Consider the following 22,214-nt stretch of genomic DNA (forward strand, 5'->3'; position numbering starts at 1 on the left):
TTAATACGTCAAAGAGAATTTATAACATGATGCACGGTGTCTGAAAAAAGGTCTCATAAGAATACTTTGAGTGAGTAAAAAGTTAGGACTTAAAACCAAACAAACAACAGCAAACGAAACAACAAACAACTAAGAAGAAAACAAAACTAAAACCAATGCAACAAAAACTAAGCAACAGAAACAACAAAACTAAACAAAACAAAAAACAAACTGAACAAAAACAACAAAAAGTCAACAAATTCAACAAAACAACAACAAAACAAAACAAAGAAAACAAAAACAACAAAAAACTTAACAAAACAACAAAAAAGTTTAAAACAAAAACAACAATTACAGCAACAGCCAAGCAACAGAAAAAAAAACAAAACTAGACAAAACAAACATAAAAAGAGCAAACAAAAAACTGAACAAATTCAACAAAACAAAAACAACAAGACTAAACCAAAACAAGCAAAAAACAAAGTCAACAGAAACAAGAACTAAGCAACAGAAACAACAAAACTTAAAACAAAAAAAACAAAACAAAAAACAACAACAAAAAACTAAGCAAGTTCAATGAAACAACAACACAAAACAAAACAAAGACAGCAAAAATAACAAAAAACTAAACAAAACAACCAAGAAAGTGAACAAAAACAACAATAACAGCAAAAGCCAAGCAACAGAAAAAACTAAACTAACAAAACAAAAAAAAAGAGAAATAAACAAAAAACTGAACAATTTCAACAAAACAAAAACAACAAAACTCAACAAAGTAGACAAAAACAATAAAACTAAACAAAACAAGTAAAAACAAAAACAACAAAAACAAAACAAAGTCAACAAAACAAAATCCAAACCAAAACAGAAACAAAATCAACAAAAAAACAAAACAAAGTCAACAAAACAACAAAAAAGGAAACATAAATCAGCAAAAACAAATAAAACAAAAACAAAAACTGAACCAAAACAAAAAAAAATATAAACAGAAAGTCAAATCAAAATGACAAAAAAACAAAAAAATAAACAACCAACAGAAACAAAACAAAACACTTTGAAACACAAAACAAAACAAAAGATCCCCCAAAATAAATAAATAAAAATAATCAAACAAACAACAACAACAAAAAAACCTATGATGGGATGGGGATGTTTGGTGAACAGGTGGTCATGCAAATTAGAAACTAAGACAAGATTCCTGCCTCCCTTCTTTAAAATCAGAGTCTGGCTTATTTAAACCTGTTTCACTAACTCTGCTGGTGTCTTGATTGCAGGACAGAATGCTGCTCTTCGTCTCCTTTGCAGAGATGTTTTGGGTTCAGTAGTTCCTCAGTCTGAGCCCGCTCACTGACTGTCATTAATTCCACTTTCTCAGGACCAAATGTGAAAAACGTGACCGGACCACAGCGCCCATCCAGTGGACTATTTTGGCTTCACTTTTGCAGAACCAAGGAAGCACCATCCATTTTCTGAAGAGGTGAGATCTAAACACTTGAATCAAAATCTTCCAAACCTGTGGTAAAGTCCTGCCGCTTGGTGACAAAGAAACGAACAGCTCCCATAAATCATCTGAACGCTGAGCCGCTCCTCAGAAGTATCCACCATTGTTATCCTTTTTTACCTCCTTCACTCAGGCTTTGAAAGTTTGACAAACACGCAGCTTAAGCCATTGTTTCCTTCCTCAGCGCAGTCGTGCACCGCTCACTTTATGATTCTCACATCAGTCACGCTTTTGTTTGCTGTATTTTAATCTCTTTTAACAAACCGTGCAATCACAAAGCCACCTACCTCCCTCACAATGAAACACTCCTGTCTTCTCACATAACAAATTCACAGCTAACAGCCGGGCTAATAATTGGCTACGGAGGCGTCCTGTGCACTTGAAAGACAGCCTAAGAATATCTATTGTGTTCCTTGGCATAGCAGATAGCAGCAGCTGTTATAATAGCTGCTGATTGCTGGTTATCAGGAGCACAGCAACATGTGTGGCAGATATGAAAGCCTGTTTGATGTTTCTCACTCTTTTTACGACGGCAACAACCAATCAGGTGCTTTGTGCTCGCTCACAGACTCCTCAAAGGAAAATGATTCTGTTCAATGAAACATGTAATTGCATTCAGATACTATTTGCAGGCATGCAATGATCAATCCCCTCTGTCTATTGGAGCAAGTTATTAACCACAGCAGACTGGCCGCTGTTAAACAGCTGACCCGTGTGGATCAGGAGCTCGGAGCAGGCGCTGCTCAAAGCACAGATTTACTCAGGAAGTGTGAACAAGTGAGACGTCTTTGAGTGAGAAAGAAACTCGTGTAACAGGATGTGAGGTTCCTGTCAGCGTGATGTGGAGCAAAGAAGTCGAACGGCTCAGACATCCAGAGGAGTCTGAGGAGCAGAGAGCGTCAGCGGCAAACGCCAAACAAAGGTTTGGTGTAAGAGTTAGAGGATGGTTTGTTGAAGGGCTGCAGCTAACGATTATTTTAGTAATCGATTACTCTGACGATTAAATTTACAATCGAAAAAAAGGATGAGAATGCATAATTGTAAAATTTGCAAAACCAAACATGCATCAGTATTTCATTTAATGATTATTGATTGCCTTAAAATATATACAATATATATATATTAGGGCTGTCATTTTAACGCGTTAATTAGCTTAATTAATTACACCGCAAATTAACGCATTATAAAAAATAACGCAGATTAATCTGGATCCAAAACCCGCGGGGCGTTCAAAGACACACTTATTTTCAAATGTCTAGCATTTACAAACCGTTTGTCCTACATGAAAAAAGTGGTGTTCTCGTCAGATTTTCAAATTTCTGACGGTCCCTGAATGTATCACACCTGACGTCAGCAACATGCTTTAGACCTGGGGGAAGCGAGAGTGGGTCCACATCTCGTTTATTCACACGTCCTTTTTGAAAATCTGCAGAAAATCAACCGTTTGCTCAATTCTGTAAAAAACAGATTATTCTACACTCTTTACTGCATCAAACAAGCCCTGAATGATCGATATTCGTCCTGTATTTAAATCTAAAGAATTCTTTAAAAATTTCCTTCCATCTTCCTGGTGTCATGTTTCAGCTTGGGGCTGCTCTGCACCAATCAGCAACAGTTTGTGTGTTCAGAGCATGTTAAACTGAGAATACTTCACTTTTCTTTGATCCAAGACTTGAATTAAGTGTTTTGTACTTAGTTTCTCACAGTTTTTAGCCTTTAGCCCTGGTTCTCCTGACCTCATAGAAGTATAGACGTTCATATTGCAGAGAAAATTGAGTCCACATCGAATAAAAATGTGAACAGAAGCAAAAAACCGTCCTAAAAATCAAATCAGCTTATCTTAGGTGCAGAACTGTGTAGATTTTGTAAAGATAGAACCATAAACCTTTTTTCATGTGTTCCTTATGCCTCAGGGTACCTAAACATGTGTTGTATATATTCCCACCTTGTTTTTAAAGGTTTTTAATGTCTTTTAATGTAATTTTAATGTCCTAGAATTCAAATTCTTTATTTTGGGACCTTAAGCAGATATGAGATTAAAATGTGATTAATTAGATTAATTAATTACAAATCCTGTAATTAATTAGATTAATTTTTTTAATCGCCTGACAGCACTACTATATATACATATGCATATACATATACATGACTGATACAGATATGCATACAGATATATACATATGAGTTGACTGATAAAAAAATAGGATGATTAAAGTTTCTGTCCCAGGATTAAGAAATAATTCCTTGTAAAATAATGAGAAGTGTGTAAAACAGAGGGAGTTTTTAATAATCTCAGAGAAAAAGTTTTTCCTGAACAAAACAGCGAACAGTCGACCAATAGAGGACTCTGAAAAACACAAACTAACCCGAGTGGCTCCATGCTCATTTCTCAGCCTGCCGTCTTTCAAATGTCGCTGTTCGTGGAGACCATCGATACCGCTGATGGATCACATCAGTCGGTAACCGCAGGGCTAATTAAAACCCATCAGGCTAAAACAAAAATCCAGTTTGTAATTATCTTTGGTCAGATGTGAGCGTTGAGAGCTGAACACTGTTTAACTTAATCATGAAACAACAAACATGAGTCCCTCACTGGTGCTGCTGGAAAAACACTCAGTGTGTGTCAGGAACAGACTTCTCTGGTTTTCAAAGCTGGAAACAAACATGGACGCTGAGTTAAAGCGTGGTCATGTTTTTTTTGTATCTTTACATGATTTATCTCTCTTTTAGCAAACCTTTATTTCAGCTTCTGTCTGAAACATTTTGTTTTAGTTTCTGTCTCTTTAAGGCCCCCCACCCTACAAACCACCGTCCTCTGATTGGCCAGCACTCTCTAGTAGGGGCGAGAGAAAACAATTGATGAGTGGAAGAATCAGGATTTTTTGTTTAACAATTTTAAATTCTTATTTTCTTTTTTCAAATTTAAATCTTTTATTTCAGTCTTTGTTTTTAAGCTGAGTTGGAAAAATGTTAAGATTTCAGATCCTCTGAATAAATCCTAAAAACTGACTCTCAGTCTGTGGATATCATCATCATCATCGTTCAACTTTTTCACTTGGTCCAAGCAAACTAAAAATTGCAAAAATCTGAAATATCCAAGAATCACAGTTTAAATCAAATCAGCACCCCAAAAATCAATCCAAAAAGCCAATAAATCAAGCACAGCAGCATTGTTTCCAGGCTCTCATAGCCCCTCTGTTCAGAACGCTCTGATTTAGTGGGCGTGGCCTTCATATGTAAATGAGCCACCGCTGATACCGCCCCGCTCTTCCACGTCACTGAGAGCGGCGCCACGAGCTCCGAGTGCACAATGTTTAGAAAACAGAGAAGCTGGTTTACCGTAACATTACAGGCTAAAACAACAGTCTAACAGCAGCTAAAGTTAGCATCCTGAAGCTAACACAGAGACAGGGGGGACACTGAGGAAAAGCTCTTCCATCTGCTCCACAGCACACAGCATTTAAAATACTCACATTTCCAGGGTCCCAGGTTTGTTGGAGGATGGTTGGTAATGCGCCTGGATTCAGGACCAGTCTATTGGCTAGCCCTCTGTTGGACTGTCCAAAGTTGGAAAAGCAGTCGGCCGTGAAGTGACTAGCACACACATGCTCAGTTTTACTGAGTGTAGCTGGAACATTTCCTGATAAATGAACTCTAGCCACTTAGTCTGTCTTCTTCTGAGATGGGAAGCTTGAGCATGGAGCTATGTGGCTGATTACAGCCAAAAACAGAGCAGTGATGGCTGCTGGAGCAGCAGCAGGGAGGGGGTTTGGGGGTATCTGCTTCGATGGACCAATCAGGTCAGACTTGCTCCTGATTGGTCAAAAAAGGGAATCGCTGAAGTCGGCAAATCCCCAAAATCCAAACAGCTGGTTTTAGGTCAGGATTTTACATTAACGAGCTCTACTAAGAACAGGTTTGGTCATTAAATATCACATTTTGTGGGCTGGGAGGAAAGACAAAGACCCACACATTTCACTAAAAGACTTAATAAAGTGATTTTTGCAGAATATGGGACCTTTAAGGCCCAGGCTTCCAGTGCATCAAGGAACAGTTAGGAGATCCTAATTCCACGTTTTGGCAAATCTCGCGAAGATCTTGTGACTTTTTTAGATCATGTTAGGCAGTTTAAAGATAGATTCAGAGATTTCCACCACATGTAAATATGTAACAGTTTGAAAACCTGCATGCATGTTATTACAGGCATCCTGCATTGTTCCTTTTAATTCTTTGTAATACGGGAAAGCATAATGCCCCCTCTGTAAGGATGATTGATTTGACTGCTCTTAAATAAAAGTGATAAACGTATGCTCAAGATGTTCCTCTGTCAGATAGGAAGTCTTATCTTTTATTTTATAACACACCTCCTCTCACTCATCGCCTTTAGATGCAACACATTTCACATTTGGCTGTCTAATCATTTCTTAATTTGAATGTAAAACATGTTTTGCCAGGTTAACGGCTCCCTGTTGGCCACTTCCCTCCTTTCTCAGAATCGGTGTGTGCAATAAGCAGACCATGTGTCAGCAGATGCTCATAATCCATTGATTAACATGCAAACAAACAATTAACACTCTGTCTCATTTGATCTGTCAGCTGCGATGTTATGTTCTCTGTTTGTTCTCCTGACTTTCCGATAAGGATCAGACACCATCTCTCATCTGGTTGTGTAACGTCTCCATGGAAACACAATCAAATAATTGCTAAAGGTTTTATCAAATTATGAATAGTCCCCAACAATCTTGTTTTACAGTCAGTGTGAGAACACGCTTTGTGTATCTGAAGAGGATTCTTCAGTTTTATTCCTGTAAACAGGTTCATTAAAACGTTTGGTGCCGTCGCTCTGCAGCCGCTCTCCTGACTGAGCGTAATCCACCTCCGCCGTGTCACTCCTTCTCACAGGGGACACAGAAAGTAACTCAAATCCTGCTCCACAGACGGCCGTGAGTCTGTGAGATGTAAGGTGCTAAACCAGGGGTCTGCAACTTTCACTTTGATAGGAGCCATTTTCACTTAACTCAGCTAAAGTCATTCAGGAGACACAAAATCTACTTTATCTTTACAAAAAAGACCAAACAGTGTAGAATGTTTTAAAAATTGTAAAATCTGTGGTTTATTATCTGAAAGGCAAAATGTTCAAATTTATAAAATTCTACACGTGATGCCTTAGATTTTACCTATTTTTGTGAAAATTAATTGAAAAAGTTTAGAAATTGCAAAAAGTAAAAAAAAAATTGACATGTTAAGAATTTGCAAAATAAATGAATAAATAAAAATAAGATGAAATTAAGTACATTTGCAAAAATATTTAAATTTCAAAAATTTGCAAAACACTCAAAAAAAATCTCCAATTCAAAAAAATTCTGAAATTGCAAATTAACTTCAAAAAGTTGCAAAAATTTTCAAAAATCACTAACAAATTGAAACTTTAAGAAAATGCCAAAAAATTAAGATGAAATTAAGTTAATTTGTATAAATATTTAAATTTCAAAAATTTGAAAAACACTTTATAAAATCCTCCAATTTAAAAAAATTCAGAAATTGCAAAAAGTTTTCAAAAAATTGCAAAATTTTACAAAATTTTAGAAATGCATTGAAATTTTAAGAATTAGAAAAAAAATTTAAATTAAGTAAATTTGCAAAAATTTGCAAAACCCTTAAAAAATCCTCCAATTTAAAAAACTTCCAAAATAGACAAAATTCACAAATACATTTAAATCTTAAGAATTTGCAAAGAAAATAAAAAATGAAATTAAGTTAATTTGCAAAAAAAATTAGATTTCAAAAAAATTGCAAACCATTATTTAAAGTTCCCTTATTTTAAAAGATTGACATTTTTTATTAAAAATTTTCAAGGATTTAAAAAAATAAATTAAAAAAAAAAAAAAAGTAATTTAAATAACAAAAATTTGCAAAAGTGTCAAACAATTTTTAAATTTTCAAAATGTTCAAATGGAGAATTAAATGTGATCAATTTGCAAAATACCATAATTTTTGAAAAGATAATTAAATTTGATAGTGTATACCTTTCATGTCCTACAAAGTGTCAGTGTCTTTAATCATCAATACCCTCTGTAAGAAAAATAAAAACACTTTATGTCAGTAATATTTCTTAAAGCTACATGGAACCACTGCAAAGGAGTCAAAGGGCCGCATGAGGCTCCAGAGCCCCAGGTTGAACACCCTTGTGCTGAGGTATCCCCACAGGTTGAAAACAGGAGCACGTGCCTGATCCATGATGTGATTGTAACGTTAGCAAACGTTAGCGTCTCCGCACTGCGCAGACTGTCAGGTGTAATAAAACGGCCTTGAGACTCTGACGGCTGCAGATGTGAGCGTGTACTTTAAACTCTATTGACAGCCTCAGGAGAACACGATGGACCTTGAGGATAAGATGGAGCACACACACACACTCACACACTCACACACACACAAAGACGCACTATTGTATGAAACAACGCGTCCTGATCTGAGCTGTTACATCTCAGCTCCTGGGACTTTTGGCTGGTTATCTCTCTGCTGCTCTGCGTCTCATGGATCAGGCAGGTTTTCCTCCACGCAGCCACCTGTATGAACGCTCCTCTGATGAGATTACTCACACGGGGAGTTCAGCCGTGCTGCTCCTCTTGTTTTGATGTGAAACTCTCTTAATGCTGCGAATGAGGGAGGACAGATGTCTCAGTGTGTTTCCGAGCCGGTGCGGGTCTGTCTGAATAAATGAAACGGTGGATTTATTTGAAATGCGACGCCTGTTTATTACTATATGCTCAGTGAATTCAAGGAAATTACACGACATTGACTGGAGCGAATGCACATGATTAGATCCAGTGCATTATGCGCATATTCAGATAAATGGATATGCAATAAATTCAGAGAAGTCGCAGCATCTCATTACGCCTCCAACCATTTGTCAGAGAGTTCAAACACTCCCAGACATAAAATCATAACTGTGTGTGTGAGATAATCAAAGCTGCTGATGGGACACACTCTGAATGTGCTGTGGCACACACACACACACACACACAGAGCACATGTTGGCGGTGACGCCTCCTGTCTGTGTAATGACTTTGACGATCAGACACTCGATTTAAAGCCTCAGATTCACTTTGGATGTTTCATGCGTTTCGGTCCAGAAACAAAGACGGCATGCAGAAATGGATTTCCTCAAATCCGATATAATAGGTTGATCTGATTTTTTGCCTCTGATTAAACACAGGGCTTTCTGCCGGGCTGCACAAATCAGATTTCAGCACGTCTCACAGGCATGAGCTCACGCATGTGGCGCTGAAATGATCAGATTTGTTTTTTTGTTCCACAGCATCAGGAAAAGAGAAGGAGAGAGAAGAGGAGACGGCTTTAACCTGAGGTTGACTACAGTTAGCGACAGAGACGAGATGAGAAAGAGCAAAGTTTTTTCAAAATTAGTGACAGTTTTTTTTTTTTTTAACATACAAAGGAGCTGCAGAGTGAGGAAGACCTTGACTAAACTGAAGAAAACAGATATAAAGGGAACACAAAAACCAACACAGAATAGGCTTTGGAGGAGTTAAAGACTGGAGCAGATGTTCAGGGACTTTAAAGTTTGGAGGAGGTGATGCTGCAAAGACAAAGATTATACATTACATTCATTTTACATTTTAAATTTATTTTTCTATCAATATTTCTGTCTTTTTTTGTTGGGAACAGTTTGTCTTTCCTGAAGTGAGTGTTGGTATGAATCAGTGGCGAACCGTGGCCCCAGCCACTGGGCCGTCAGTAGGACCATGGGACCACACGTGGCAATAAACAATCAAACAAAGAAATAAAAACAACAGCCAGAATCATGTGACATGGAAGTTCAGTATATTGATAGTTTTGCGGGATTACAAATTTGTCATGTGCCTGAACACTGCAACACCTAACACAACCTCAAACAATTAAAAAATTAAGATATAAAATAAAAAAAAAAAATCAACTTAAAATCAACCACTTTGCTCACAATGGGCCTCATTCATGAACAGTGCGTACGCACAAACTTGTGCTTAAATCGTGCGTACCTTTAGTGATATACTGTATACTCTCCCAGTGTCTTCGCCTCATCCTCCTTACAATAATGTTCTCCATCTTTTTAGATCAGGTTAAAAATAAAGACTAAAACAGAGAAATATGGGAAATCACAGGTAAATCCTGAGTGACATACATTTATTTTGTCTCTTTTTTCTTCGTCTTTTCTCTCCCTCTTTTCTTTGAATTAAATGAAATGACAGGAGCCAGATATACTCAGTATCAGATGTTAAGGCTGTTTATTGTTTAATTGTAAGATGTGCATCAAACTTCCAGCTGCCGTCAGGTTAACTTTCCATTATGACAAACGGCTTTAATCTGACATCAGATGTGACGGGACAGTTAATATAGATATAAATGTATACGCTGGTTCAGACGGTTACATTAAATAGTGATTGCTGTGATTGTTTATTGCATTAAAATGTACCTGACACTCTGGAAATCTGCCTCTGAGGCTTTGTTGACATGTGCGCACATGTGTGCCTGTCACCAAATTTCAGCTGCGGAGGGTGCACTCCGCTTTCTGCCGAGAATAGACCAGGTTGGAGCTGGCGAGCTTTCAGCACAGTTTCTGCGCTGTTTTTGGCACGAAATTGTCACTGCACCAACATGAATCTCTTGACACCTCCCCCTGGTGCACGGTGGTGCGCCGTCACACCCATCTCTGCGCAGACGGTCTACCAAATTGTCAAATTGGCAGCGCACGGTGGTGCGCCGCACGAAATTAACACTGCGCGGGTTGCGCCAGGCTTGCGCCCCCTGCGCTGCGCCACAACATTAGAGCCCTATAAATTACATTTATTTTATTTTTTAAATTTATTTTTCTATCACTATTTCCGCCAACACTGTAATGTGATGCCGTCTTGTTGTTATTGGGTGATTTCTTCCTCCTGTTTTACTCACTCGTCTGATCCTTCTGACCATGAACACTCTCAATCTTTGCTTCAGGGTCCCTAAAAAACCACCAGTCACACTGGACCACAAAGACTTTATACCACCCTTTGTCTCTGTAATATCTTGTTTTATATCTTTTTTTGTAGGAAACTGTTCGTCTTTCCTGAACTGTGTGTTGGTATGAATATGAGTGAGCTACAACCTGAGTTGTACCAAAAATTAATGAGGAAATTTTGGATTACAGATAAAAATAACTTTATCAACCTTTGCGAGTTAAAAGACTTGTCTTTGACTGAAAATATACACCATGAAAAACTATAAAAAACATCCAATATAAGAGGACACGTTAATCAAAGAGATATTTTTTTACACCAAAAGACACACCTACAAACACAACTTATTCCCATATAGCAACTAGCAACAAATCTTTATTTTTATCTTACCAGGTTGGTCCTATTCAGATAAAAAAATCTCCTTTTCAATGCAGACGTGGTCAAAAACACAAAGTTACAGACAGGAAACACTAAAAAAAGACAAAGCACAGTCAACAAAACACAAGATAATGGATTAAAACCACGCTACAGGAATCAGTTGTTCAGACAAAGAAGCTAAAACACGGACATCTTGTAGCAATGCAGCAACCTTTTCTTGTTTGGAGACTCCGATGTGAATGTATGGATCTTACTCTTCGTAACAGTAGCGAGTTTCGCCGTGGGCCTTTCCTCATCCCAAACCATCCTCAGGTGGAAAAGCTCATGCTGCAGCAGTCCCTCCCAGCTGCAGCCAGAGCAGGCAGCGGTATGCAAATGAGGCCCCATTTACACAACGTTTCACCTGAAAACGCTTCAATACAGAAACTAAAAACGCTGTAGTAAGCATGCCAGGCCTGTAGGTGGCGCTATAACTGTCTTGTCCAGAAGCAGCTTTTGGTAGATCTCCTCTGAAGTAGAGTTGGGCCGATCATCTGGTGTGTTGGTGAATGCTAAGAGCAGAAGTGGAGCAACAGATGCTCATTTAGTTAAAGACAGTCACAGATTCAGCAGATTGAGCAGCACAAGCTCAACACAGGAGATCACCACCATCCTAACAACGAGACTGTTGGACTGTTGGACTGATGGATGTGTGAAGCGGAGCGTGACGTCAGTGTTTCCACTGAAAACGCCGGCTTACTGTTTACACAGCAACTGTAGCTGTAGTGTTGAAGAAAAAGTCCACTCTGGAGGCCGTTTTCAAAAGTTTGTGTTTAAGGTCAGCTAAAACACAGTTTCCGTGTTATTCCTTATAAACAGCCCTTGAATCGCACATGCACAAACCCACAGCTGGCAAATCAGGGTGTCTCTTATAGGGCGCCGTCCAAACCGTGCCATGTTTAAGCATGATCCCTCCCCAGCGCTGATTCCCAGCTGGAGAGTACGGCCAGCGGTCACACTACTCCAGACTTTAGCGGGATCACACACGCGCATGGCTCACCTACGTCATCGTGAAGCGTCTGTTTATATAAAGCGTGATCTCATCAGAGTCAGCACAATGAGACACAGAGAGCACTGCTACAACTTTAGAGACTTTTGGACTTCAAGTCGTTTTCGCCTGACACAGCCCTCTAACACCCTGCTTTGTTTTAAATGATTGTCGAGAGATGCACTCGCATCATATGTCAAAACCACCTCTCCGAAGATAAGAAAATAGATGCTGACAGCTTGTCCATCATTGTCCAGTCAGCCAGCCTCCACCTCCACAGGGTCCAGGACTGAGCTTCTTCAGCAGTCTGTTCAGTCTCTGTCTCCTGGATCCTGTCTGCTCACAGCAGGTGAAGCTCTTCACATGTGGCCTTGGTGTCTGCTGTTAGCTCTGTTAGCCATGTCTGTGAATAGCATGATGCTACTCTGCCCTCTGGTATTCCCTCTGTTGCTGGGTTAGCACAGCTAGCTCGTCCATCTTATTGGAGATAGATCTTACGTTCCCAATAACGATGGATGGAAGGACAGGTCCATGTCGTCACTTCTTAGACCCTGTTTACATGACGCCGAAAACGGTCGATTCCGCAAACATTTCGTTGCGTTTTGGCCTTCCATTTAGACGAGACCACGTTGCGTTTTCAGTGAAAACGCAAACTTTTGAAAACGCTCCCCAGAGTGGAAAGATCTGAATCCGCTCCTCCATCCAGCTTCGTGTAAACACAGAGCGGAGCGTCTCAGGGTGAAACGCTGACGTCACCGCATGCGCACTCGCAGTTTCGAGTGAAGGCTCCGCGCTCAGCTACATTTCCAGTTGAGCCAGTAGGTGGCGGTAATGCGCGTTATGGTTGGATTGCCGACCGTCTCACACAACAAAACGGCAGAAAAAGAAAGAACAGAAGAAGTGACTTGTCCTCCTGGAGTCGTATGAACGCGGATCATTTTCACGCCGTCCTCATGTAAACGCGGGTGGCTTTTGAAAACGCAAAGGAAGAATCGTTGCGGGAGTCTCCGTGTAAACGGGGCCTTAGCTCACACCTGAGAACCAGCACGTCGTCCTCACCTCCTTCTCCTCACCTTGTGGGAAACATCTGGCCTAGCACCAGTTAGCATAAGTAACAGCTGAGTTCACATTTAAACAATGCAGCCATGGTTTGGTGTTCACACCCAACAAATGAGGCACTCCAAATACAAAGATGACGAAAAAGAGACAAAAAAATTACAAGAAACGGACAAAGAAGAGAGAGCTACTGCAAAATGAAAGATCCCTGGCACACAGGGAACAACATGATGAAGAACGCCATCGAACCACTAATGTACGACATCCATTCATCGAGTAACTGTTTAAAGCTCAGGGAAAAATGTTTATTGTGTTGTAAAAAAAACAATGAATATTGTATGAATATAGAGAAATGTATGGCAGGAGTGGAACGATGAGAAAAACATGTAAATGTAAGATTTAGAGAACAGAGCTAAACAAGGAGCTGGATCATTTTCAGTCAAAACGCTGGAAGATCTCGTGATGTGAACAGATTGTGTTTCCTTCCTGGACTCTAATCTGGGAGTGGGAGTCGAGTACTGTACGTCTGAATCCGTCTCCATGTTAACACGGTGGGGGTGGTTGTTCATGCATGTTTACAATAGTGAATGTTACATGTGTGAGCAGTGATTGTGTCCGTGAAATGGATGGATGAGTTTTACACCCACTGCCCACCTTGCTCTCCTCCTCCTCCTCCTCCTCCTCCTCCTCCTTTGGGGGATTTTCCTTCCTCTGGCGTCCATAAATACACGTCCACACAAAGCGTGTTTGTCTGTTCCTGGGCAGCGTTTGACTGGCACGCAGAGTAATAACCGTCCTGCTCGGAGGGATTAGCAGCAGGATTCAAATGGCAGATGTGACACGTATGCATACATCACGTTTCGCAGATGCTGAGGTTTTCACGCGGGCTGTTCAGAGGTGTCAGGGAGAGATCGGGATCAGTCATGAGTCTGCCGACGCGTTGGCTGACAGACAGCGTTGATGCATTGATGGAGATATTGATAAAGATGAACAACTGCAGATATTTATAGCTGTAAATGAAATTTCCTCTGAGACTCCAGCAGCAGCGCGGCTGATTAATGCTGCATCTGGATGCCATTTCCTTGTCAATTTGCAAAGTGAAAGAAATTACAGCCTGATTAAGCCGGGGATGGTGGTTGCTTGCGTTTGTTTTAGCTGCAGTGAAGGGTAATTATATCATCTGAGCTGGAGAAATGAGCGCGCCGCGAGGTGTAAATAATGGAGGCCAGTCATCCACATGTGATGTTGATGACTGTCCTGCTAACATAACTTACACACACACACATCCTGACATGGCTGTGTGTGTGTGTGTGTGTAGCATTTATCACCTGTGACGCTTTGTGAACACGTTGACGTGAACTGTAACAGCATGCACGCTGACGTGTTTATTAACCGCCGCCCACCTCAGCTGACGGCGTCTGCAGGAGAAGGTAAAAGATGAATTTTCCAACGCCGGCTGCTGAGGATGGAGTTTGATATTTGTTCAACCTTTTTGGGTGTGTGCTTTCAGAAGATAAGATGTGACTCAAACAAGACGACCAGGCCTGTTTTAACAGAAGCAGGAAATCACAGGTTCACAGGGGCCGTGTGTGTGTGTGTGTGTGTGTGTGCGCCAGAGGAAATAAAACAGATAACGACACCTAATGTTTAAGACATGAGAATGTAAATTAGCTTCTAAACCCAGTTTCTTTAAAGCTGCCGTGAGGAGGATCTGTTTTAATGTAACTGCAGCGCCACCTTCTGGCCTGGAGTCTCAAACACACTGTCGTAAAGATGTGACTTTTAGCCAGGTATGTGTTTGTTTTGGAACAGCCTTTCTTTGTTCAAGTCAAGTTTTTACCTTAGACATGTCACAAGGTAAGGTATTTATCAGTACCGTTACATAGCACTACAGTTTGAAACGTGACATCAAGCTAATGTAAGTTTGTACCATATGTCAGTAGCTGGATATATTAAATAAAATAGAACTTTATTGTCATTGTAACAAGTACAACAAAATTGAAGTCACAGCAGCAATCAAGAAAACCAAAGTCAGAAAGTGTATAGAAAGTGTAAAAAGCTCCATAAGAAAATAGATGCTGACAGCTTGTCCATCATTGTCCAGTCAGCCAGCCTCCACCTCCACAGGGTCCAGGACTGAGCTTCTTCAGCAGTCTGTTCAGTCTCTGTCTCCTGGATCCTGTCTGCTCACAGCAGGTGAAGCTCTTCACATGTGGCCTTGGTGTCTGCTGTTAGCTCTGTTAGCCATGTCTGTGAATAGCATGATGCTACTCTGCCTTCTGGTATTCTCTCTGTTGCTGGGTTAGCACAGCTAGCTCGTCCATCTTATTGGAGATAGATCTTACGTTCCCAATAACGATGGATGGAAGGACAGGTCCATGTCGTCACTTCTTAGCTCACACCTGAGAACCAGCACATCGTCCTCACCTCTTCTCCTCACCTTGTGGGAAACATCTGGCCTAGCACCAGTTAGCATTAACATGCTACAGGCTGCTAACAGCCGATTTCACATGTAAACAATGCAGCCATGGTTACATGTAGGATCTCCAGACAAACACAGGAGAAAAATAGTAAAAATATCACTGAAGACACAAAAAGTTTTGTGTCCATGACCAACAAACGAGCCACACAAAGTAATGATCCACTCCAAATACAAAGATTACGAAAAAGAGAAGAAAAAATTACAAGAAATGGACAAAGAAGAGACAGCTGCTGCAACAGGCAGCCATAGCCAACAGGGCGGCGCCTAGGAAAATAGAGACTTCAACCTGCTCTAAATCAATCTGGTCCTGCTCGACCCGATCATGAAGCTAAGGAGTAGCATTTAGGAATAACCTATATTGTGGCTGATAATCTTATTTTATAGTGTGGATTAAGATCGGGCAGATATCTAGAAGAGAGACTTCCGGGATCACTGAGAAACTCCTCACAGGGAGTTCAAGCTGGGCTCTAATCTAGAAAAACTAAATCAGGAGAATGGACCAAAGTCATCGGACATTTTTGATTGATGTGATCGATTGTAGAGGACAACTCCTCATCGCCCAACCTTCAGATGACGGGACCAAAGTTTAACAGATGGCTTCAGAGCACGGTGTAAGGTTTAAATCCCATCTAGTCCAAATTACCGTCAAACTAGTCAAACACAGACGACTTAAACAAGTGAAAACTTTCTCCTCTCTCTTAATTTTCTGATTAAAGGAGGATAACCCTCACCAAACAACGACCCTCTGAGCAGACTTTTCAGAAACTTGTTTGAGCCGAGCCTGCCTTTCTCCCAGTTTTAAAGCTGAGCTTAAATCTGATTTATATCATATATTGTCTCTGATCCTGGAGCCTTGGCAGGAAATTAAAAGAGAATTTAACAGGATCAAAAAGTTGAATGGAAAGGTTATTAATGACACTGAAACAGATCGGAAAAGGCAGAAAAATAGCTTCCTCTAAAGACTGTATGCAAAGAGGGTTTTAGTCCTGGATTTGAGATGTGCTCCTGTACTCTGGGGAGCTCTGAGAGTGCAGAGCAGGAGGAAGACTATTTCTTTTTTAGCAGGCTCTCAATTGTGAAGTAATTAAATCCCCAGGCAGTGGTTTCTGTGAACTCCAGGTTCGTCATGTTCTCTTTTGATTCCTGCAGTTAGCGTCTCTTTGTTGAAGCGATCCTCTTTGAGCGCTTCACGTCATGACTCTCCTCTCTGTTCGACTTGACATCTCAAAGTTGTAAACTTGAGTGATGCTGCTGTTCGGTCGCAGATGATTTGGCCTCCTGAGAGCTCATTAAGCCCATGTGTTAAAACGGGATCTCTTTATGGCTCATAAATGCTGCTGATTAACACTAATTCTCTTCTACCTTTTTAACTAATTTCCTAATAATGATTAATTAACTTAAAAGTCAGAGTCATGGGCTCATTTATCACTGTTTGGGAGCTTCCTGTAGTGTTTGTCCCAGCGCTGTTAGTGACAGCTCTACAAGCAGAAATTAAACAGATGAATAATTCAGTCTTTGTGGGTAATATTTCACCGTAAACACAGTGTGAATGCTGGTTTGTAGTGTTATCACAGGCTGACAGGGCTTCTTTAAATATACATGGGAATTATCTGTGTGTCTATTATTAGGAGCCTTATTAAGGCCACATCTATGCATTGTTTCTGTGTTGTGTTATCTGCGAACACACAGCGGCTCAATTCTGCTGATAACAACTTCCAACTTAATTAGTTTTCTGTGGAGGCAGCTCCAGCTATAAACTCTGTGTAAATAATTAAAGTTCAATTTTCTCACCTCGCCTCCTCTGATTATAGGTGGTCTACCTTCAACTGTCTGATGCTGCACCTACGCACAGTCAGTTAAAGACCAATCCTGGGCCTCGCGGGCCACTCAGACCCAGACGGGTTCAGATACGGCGCCTCTTCAGTAAATGACTTCTTACAGGGAAAGGTGGAAAATATTGATGTTTTGGTTATTGACGAACCACTTCAGCTGACTGAGACCATCGCAGCAGAAGTCGCTTTCACAGTGTGCCGCAAAACTTCTGTCTCAAGGATGATTTCTGAGAGCCGAATAGAAAAACAATATTTTAACCAACATTTCTTATGACATGAGGGGTGTACAGACTTTTTTCAAAGAGGGCCAGTGGCTCTTGTACAAGGGTTTATAACCTGCAGCTCTGGAGCCTCACGCGGCTCTTTGACTCCTTTGCAGTGGCTCCTTGTAGCTTTAAAAAAATATTATTGAAATAAAGTTTACAGCCCTGGGAAGATAACTAAATCTACAAAAAGACTAATCTGGAAGAAAATACAGATATTAATTCTGTGTGGATGGATTCATTTAACTGCTGATTAATATACCTGCTTGGTATGTGGCAAACATTAACGAAGAATAAAAAAATGGTAAGTTAAGAAAAATAATAACTATGTGTTAAGAAATTCAAGTATTCTTTAAAAAATTTTAAAAAAATTTTGCAAATGTATTTTATTGTCATTTTGTTTTCTTTTTGCCATATTTTGAAATTACAAAATTGTTTGACATTTTTGCAAATTTTTAAAATTTTAGGGTCGTTAAGGAGCCACAAAATTTACTTTATCTTCACAAAAGATGTTTTTAAAGGCACTACATCCTAATTAAAGTAAAATCTAGCATTTAATCATCTAAAAAAGAATTATTCAAATTTTAAAATCGAGCATGTGTTAAAAAAATTTACAATTACCGAAATTGCAAAAAAAATTCAAAAATTTGCAACATTATACACAAAAATCACAAATACATTGATATTCTTAAAAATTGCGAGAAAAAAGAATGAGTAAATTTGAAAAAAAAAACCTAAAAGTTTAAGAAATTGCAAAACATTTAGAAAAACAAAATTTGAAAAAATTGAGTAAATTAAAAAAAAAAGTAAAAAAAAAAAATTGGAAAACAATTAGAAAAAAAGGAAGATCAAAATACTAAGTACATTTGAAAAAAATACAAAAATGAAAATTAAAAAAAAATCCAAAACATTGAGAAAAAAAAAATTAAAGTAAATCTGAAAAAAAAAATTGCAAAACATTTAAAAAAGTAAAGATAAATAAAAAATTTAATTAAAATAATGTGAAAAACATTTAGAAAAAATTAAACTTCAAAAATTTGCAAAAAATGTTAAAAAATATATTTAATTTAAAAAAAATCAAAAAGAATTGGCAAAAATTTCAGAGCTTTTTTGGAAGAATGTTTCAATCCGTTTATTTCTCTTAATTTATGATTCTTTGTTGTTTGCCAATATCTTGCCACATATCAAGCATGTTTATCAATCCAGCACGTTGTCAGTTGATTGAATCCATCCACTTAGAATTAAAATCAGTATTTTTTGCAGATTAGTCTTTTTGTAGATGTAGTTATCTTTTTTTAATTATTTTTTGGGCTTTTATGCCTTTATCAGACAGCAGGGACCTCATGGAGCGCGACCTAAACCACTGGGCCATCTGGGCTCCAGGATGTAGGTATCTTCCCAGGGCTGTAAAACTTGAGGTTAGCCACAGGTGCATGGAAAGTTGGTGGGCTGTTGATGTTGTAGGAGGTGAAGTAGAGCGGTGGCAGGCTTTATTGACAGATGGGATGAAGATTTAGTTCAACTAAATGTTAACACAGGATTTTATTTAGTGTCAGTGTCTTTAATCATCAATACCCTCTGGAAGAAAAATAACTATTCTTTATTTCAATAATATTTTTTAAAGCTACAAGGAGCTGCATGCACTTGATGGACTTTACCTGGAAAGCTTGGCGCAGGTTTTGTCGGCTGATCTTGAGTTTGGATTGTGCTGTCAGGCTGCTTCTCTTAAGGTCAAGAATAAATGTTCCTGCTTGAGAACAATATAGTTTATCACAGGCCTTAACCTTTAAACGGAGCATGCGAGTGCATAATGTGTCGGCTGTCAGGTCCGTGGGCGGGCAGGTCCAAAGAGAGCGTTTCCCACTTCAGGCCACAAACAGCTGCAAACAGCAGGTACTTTAAATGTTTGCTGCTCTCATAGCGTGAAAAATAATATAATTCCCTTCGTTTTGTTTTCTCCTGTGTTAAATAAAAGCAGGTGGGCTCAGAGCTGCTGCTGTTTGAACGCTGCCCACGTCCAAACGCTTTGCAGAGTTTGCTGATTTCGACCTCTGATGATCACCCGCTAACACGTCACATCTTTCCACGCTCCATTAGGTGATCTGCGTCCTCTCGTGTCACAGCCTTTTGGTAATTGGTATATTTACTCCAGCTATTCGTTAACAGCTGTAATTAACATGAAGTCATTCTGCACAAAGGGATAAAGGCAGCACAGTGAGGTAACGGTAACCACAGGGCGACGCCGTCATTTTCACGCTCATGCTTTATGGAGTCGTATTATTCTTTCATGGTGGTTAATGAGTGAGTAATTTTTTTATTCATGTTTGATCTGCAGTGTCAAACTCATTAAATGAGCAGGCATCACAGCCTGTTATTGCTGCACAGCCTATTGTGAGACTCTGCGTCTGACCACAGCTCACTGGTCCACAGCCAAATATCTGCTCAGCGATTGGACGAAACGCTGTAAAACTCAGCGCGGCTATTAAAGTCTTTAGGAGAGGAGGGCTGAGCTGATTACAGGTGCAGCTCATCAAATCATTCTTCATTTTTATACCCTCGGAAAGTGATTTACTGAAAACTGTAACAGCGTTTATTCTTCTCCCAGCTGGCTGCTGTAATTATCAAAGTTAGAGTAAAAAAACTTTTTGTGAATCAGGAATTTACAGCAAACCTTCTCTAGTTTGTTGAAGTATATCTGTATTTTGTGGGTTTTAAAAACACTCTGCACTCCTACTGTAGTGAAGCACGCGCTTAACTGCTCTAAAGAATATCTAATTAGCTTCGGTAAATTGGAAAGGAAGCAGCAGTAGAGAAAGAGAAAGGTGTCAAAGTAGGAGTAAAGAAAATGAACTTGTTTCCCTCCTCTGGTGGTTCACAGGATGATTGAAATAAGTGAGTAATGAAGCAGCGTTAAAAACAAATCGCACATTTTCAACCTTGCCTCCAGGCCGAGGAACTTTTGGTTTGTGCTGGTTTTTGATGAGCCCTGCAGATAAAACGATGCCTCTTATGTCTTTGCTGAGCTCGTCCTGTAAATGTGAAAACGGACTCTATAATTCCCTTATCAATTCCTCATGTGAATTTTCTGGGTACAAAAAGTAGCTTTACAGGTTTTCTGTGTCAACAACATTTAATTGAGTTTATCCTGTAAGTGAATAAAATGTAACTGGTCCCTGAGTCTGGATATTTCTGGGCATAATTAAACAGAAACAGGTCAAAATTTCACACAATGTGACGTTGATGTTCTGTGTTGTTATATATGAATAATTCAAGTAGGCCATCTAGTGTCTCAAAGTGGTTATAGCAATAGTTTAAGTTGTTTGGAACCTTTCCATCAGCCATGAGCCTTTCATTAGCCTGTTAGCTTTTAGCATTTGAAATTCTCAGTATTTTTTACAAAGAGTTGATGTGATATGTTTCTGTGATGAAAGTTGAAATTCTATTCTGAAGCTGAAGTTATACTGATGTATGCTAACTGCTAGCATATCAATGCAGTTTCCCATATTCGTTAGCATCAAGCTTGTGCTGTTTTGATATTTTGGTAAATAAGGTGATTTATACCATGTTGAATGTACTGAATATGAATCTCCCTGAGAGAGAGTGATGTACATTTCTTTATGAAGTCAGTTCTTCAGGAAAACTTTAAGCTGAAAATCCTGAATCAGAGTTTTCTTGGGAAACGTTAGCTAACTGCTAAGCTAAGATAGCTGCAGCAAAGTAGTCGATGTAAGGCCCGGCGGCTCCGGCACAATGTAAAGAATTGATGAGGGAATCGTTAAGCACAAAGGCTAACGATAACGATGGATTGAAACATTTATCGATTAAGTAGAGGGCAGTAAGATAACAACGAAAAGAGACAGGGAAGCCGTGTGGTAGAGCAGTTAGCCTGTTAGCATGGAGGATATTTAACCTGTGCTGCTAGCCTCAGTGGTGCTTTATTATAGATTTAACTTGAAAGGAGACAATCACAGGTCGTAGCTGAAGCCTGAAGAAATATATATATATATATTGTGAATTTACTAAATTCATTATTTGTCAAGCTTAAAGCAAGGCAAGGAAAGTTTATTTATTGTATATTAGTATATTAATTTTCAGAAAGGCAATTCGAAGTGCCTTACAGACAGAACAAATAAAAAAACAATTAAAATTCAATTAAAAAGCAGATAAAAAATAATAAGATACAATAAAATAAAATAAGATTAAAAAAAAATTAAAAAAAGTTTTAGAATAAGAGTGGCAAGGGTTGCAAAATTGTGGGATTTAAAAAAAAGTAAATAAAATGAATTTTGATCATGCTCTAATAAAAGGAAGCATGAATTGAAAGAATTCTTAAATATTTAAGTTATAAAAAAATTGGTGTATTATTTCATCAACTATGCTACAGACAAAAGTTGTGAATATTTTTCACCATAAATCCACATTATACTGAATTTCGAGTCATTCAACATTTCTCTGTCAGACTACGCTCCCTAAAAATGTCCCTCATCATTTATTTCACAGTTTAGACAAAATGTAACAGAATTATGTCTCAAAAATCCCAGTAACCAGCTGACAGGACAAGAAGAGAGAAACCTGTCTCTCCAACTCTACATGTAGTGACGCTAACACAGTCGACATTTCCTCCATTTTTGAGCCCTTTTTATTTTTTGTCAAAATTTTAAGATCACAATTTTTTTTTTAAAAATGTAAATTTTCTTAATTCTAAA

General features: G+C 39.0%; 1 protein-coding gene across 2 annotated transcripts in view; it reads left to right on the plus strand.

Annotated features, from left to right (window-relative positions):
* tspan4a (tetraspanin 4a) overlaps positions 1-22,214 on the plus strand; it is a 308,346-nt gene that overhangs the window by 29,807 nt on the left and 256,325 nt on the right. Inside the window, exon 3 of one of the 2 annotated variants that reach the window (XM_074667195.1) lies at positions 1,355-1,456. The exons of the other annotated variant lie outside the window; for it this stretch is intronic. The gene's annotated coding sequence lies outside the window, so the exon portion shown is untranslated. The remainder of the gene's footprint in view (positions 1-1,354; positions 1,457-22,214) is intronic. 2 annotated transcript variants of the gene reach the window in all.

Source organism: Halichoeres trimaculatus, unplaced genomic scaffold (genome assembly GCF_033239565.1).
Source record: "Halichoeres trimaculatus isolate MK-OKI-2021-1 unplaced genomic scaffold, fHalTri1.1 fHalTri1_scaffold_3, whole genome shotgun sequence".
Taxonomy (NCBI): domain Eukaryota; kingdom Metazoa; phylum Chordata; class Actinopteri; order Labriformes; family Labridae; genus Halichoeres; species Halichoeres trimaculatus.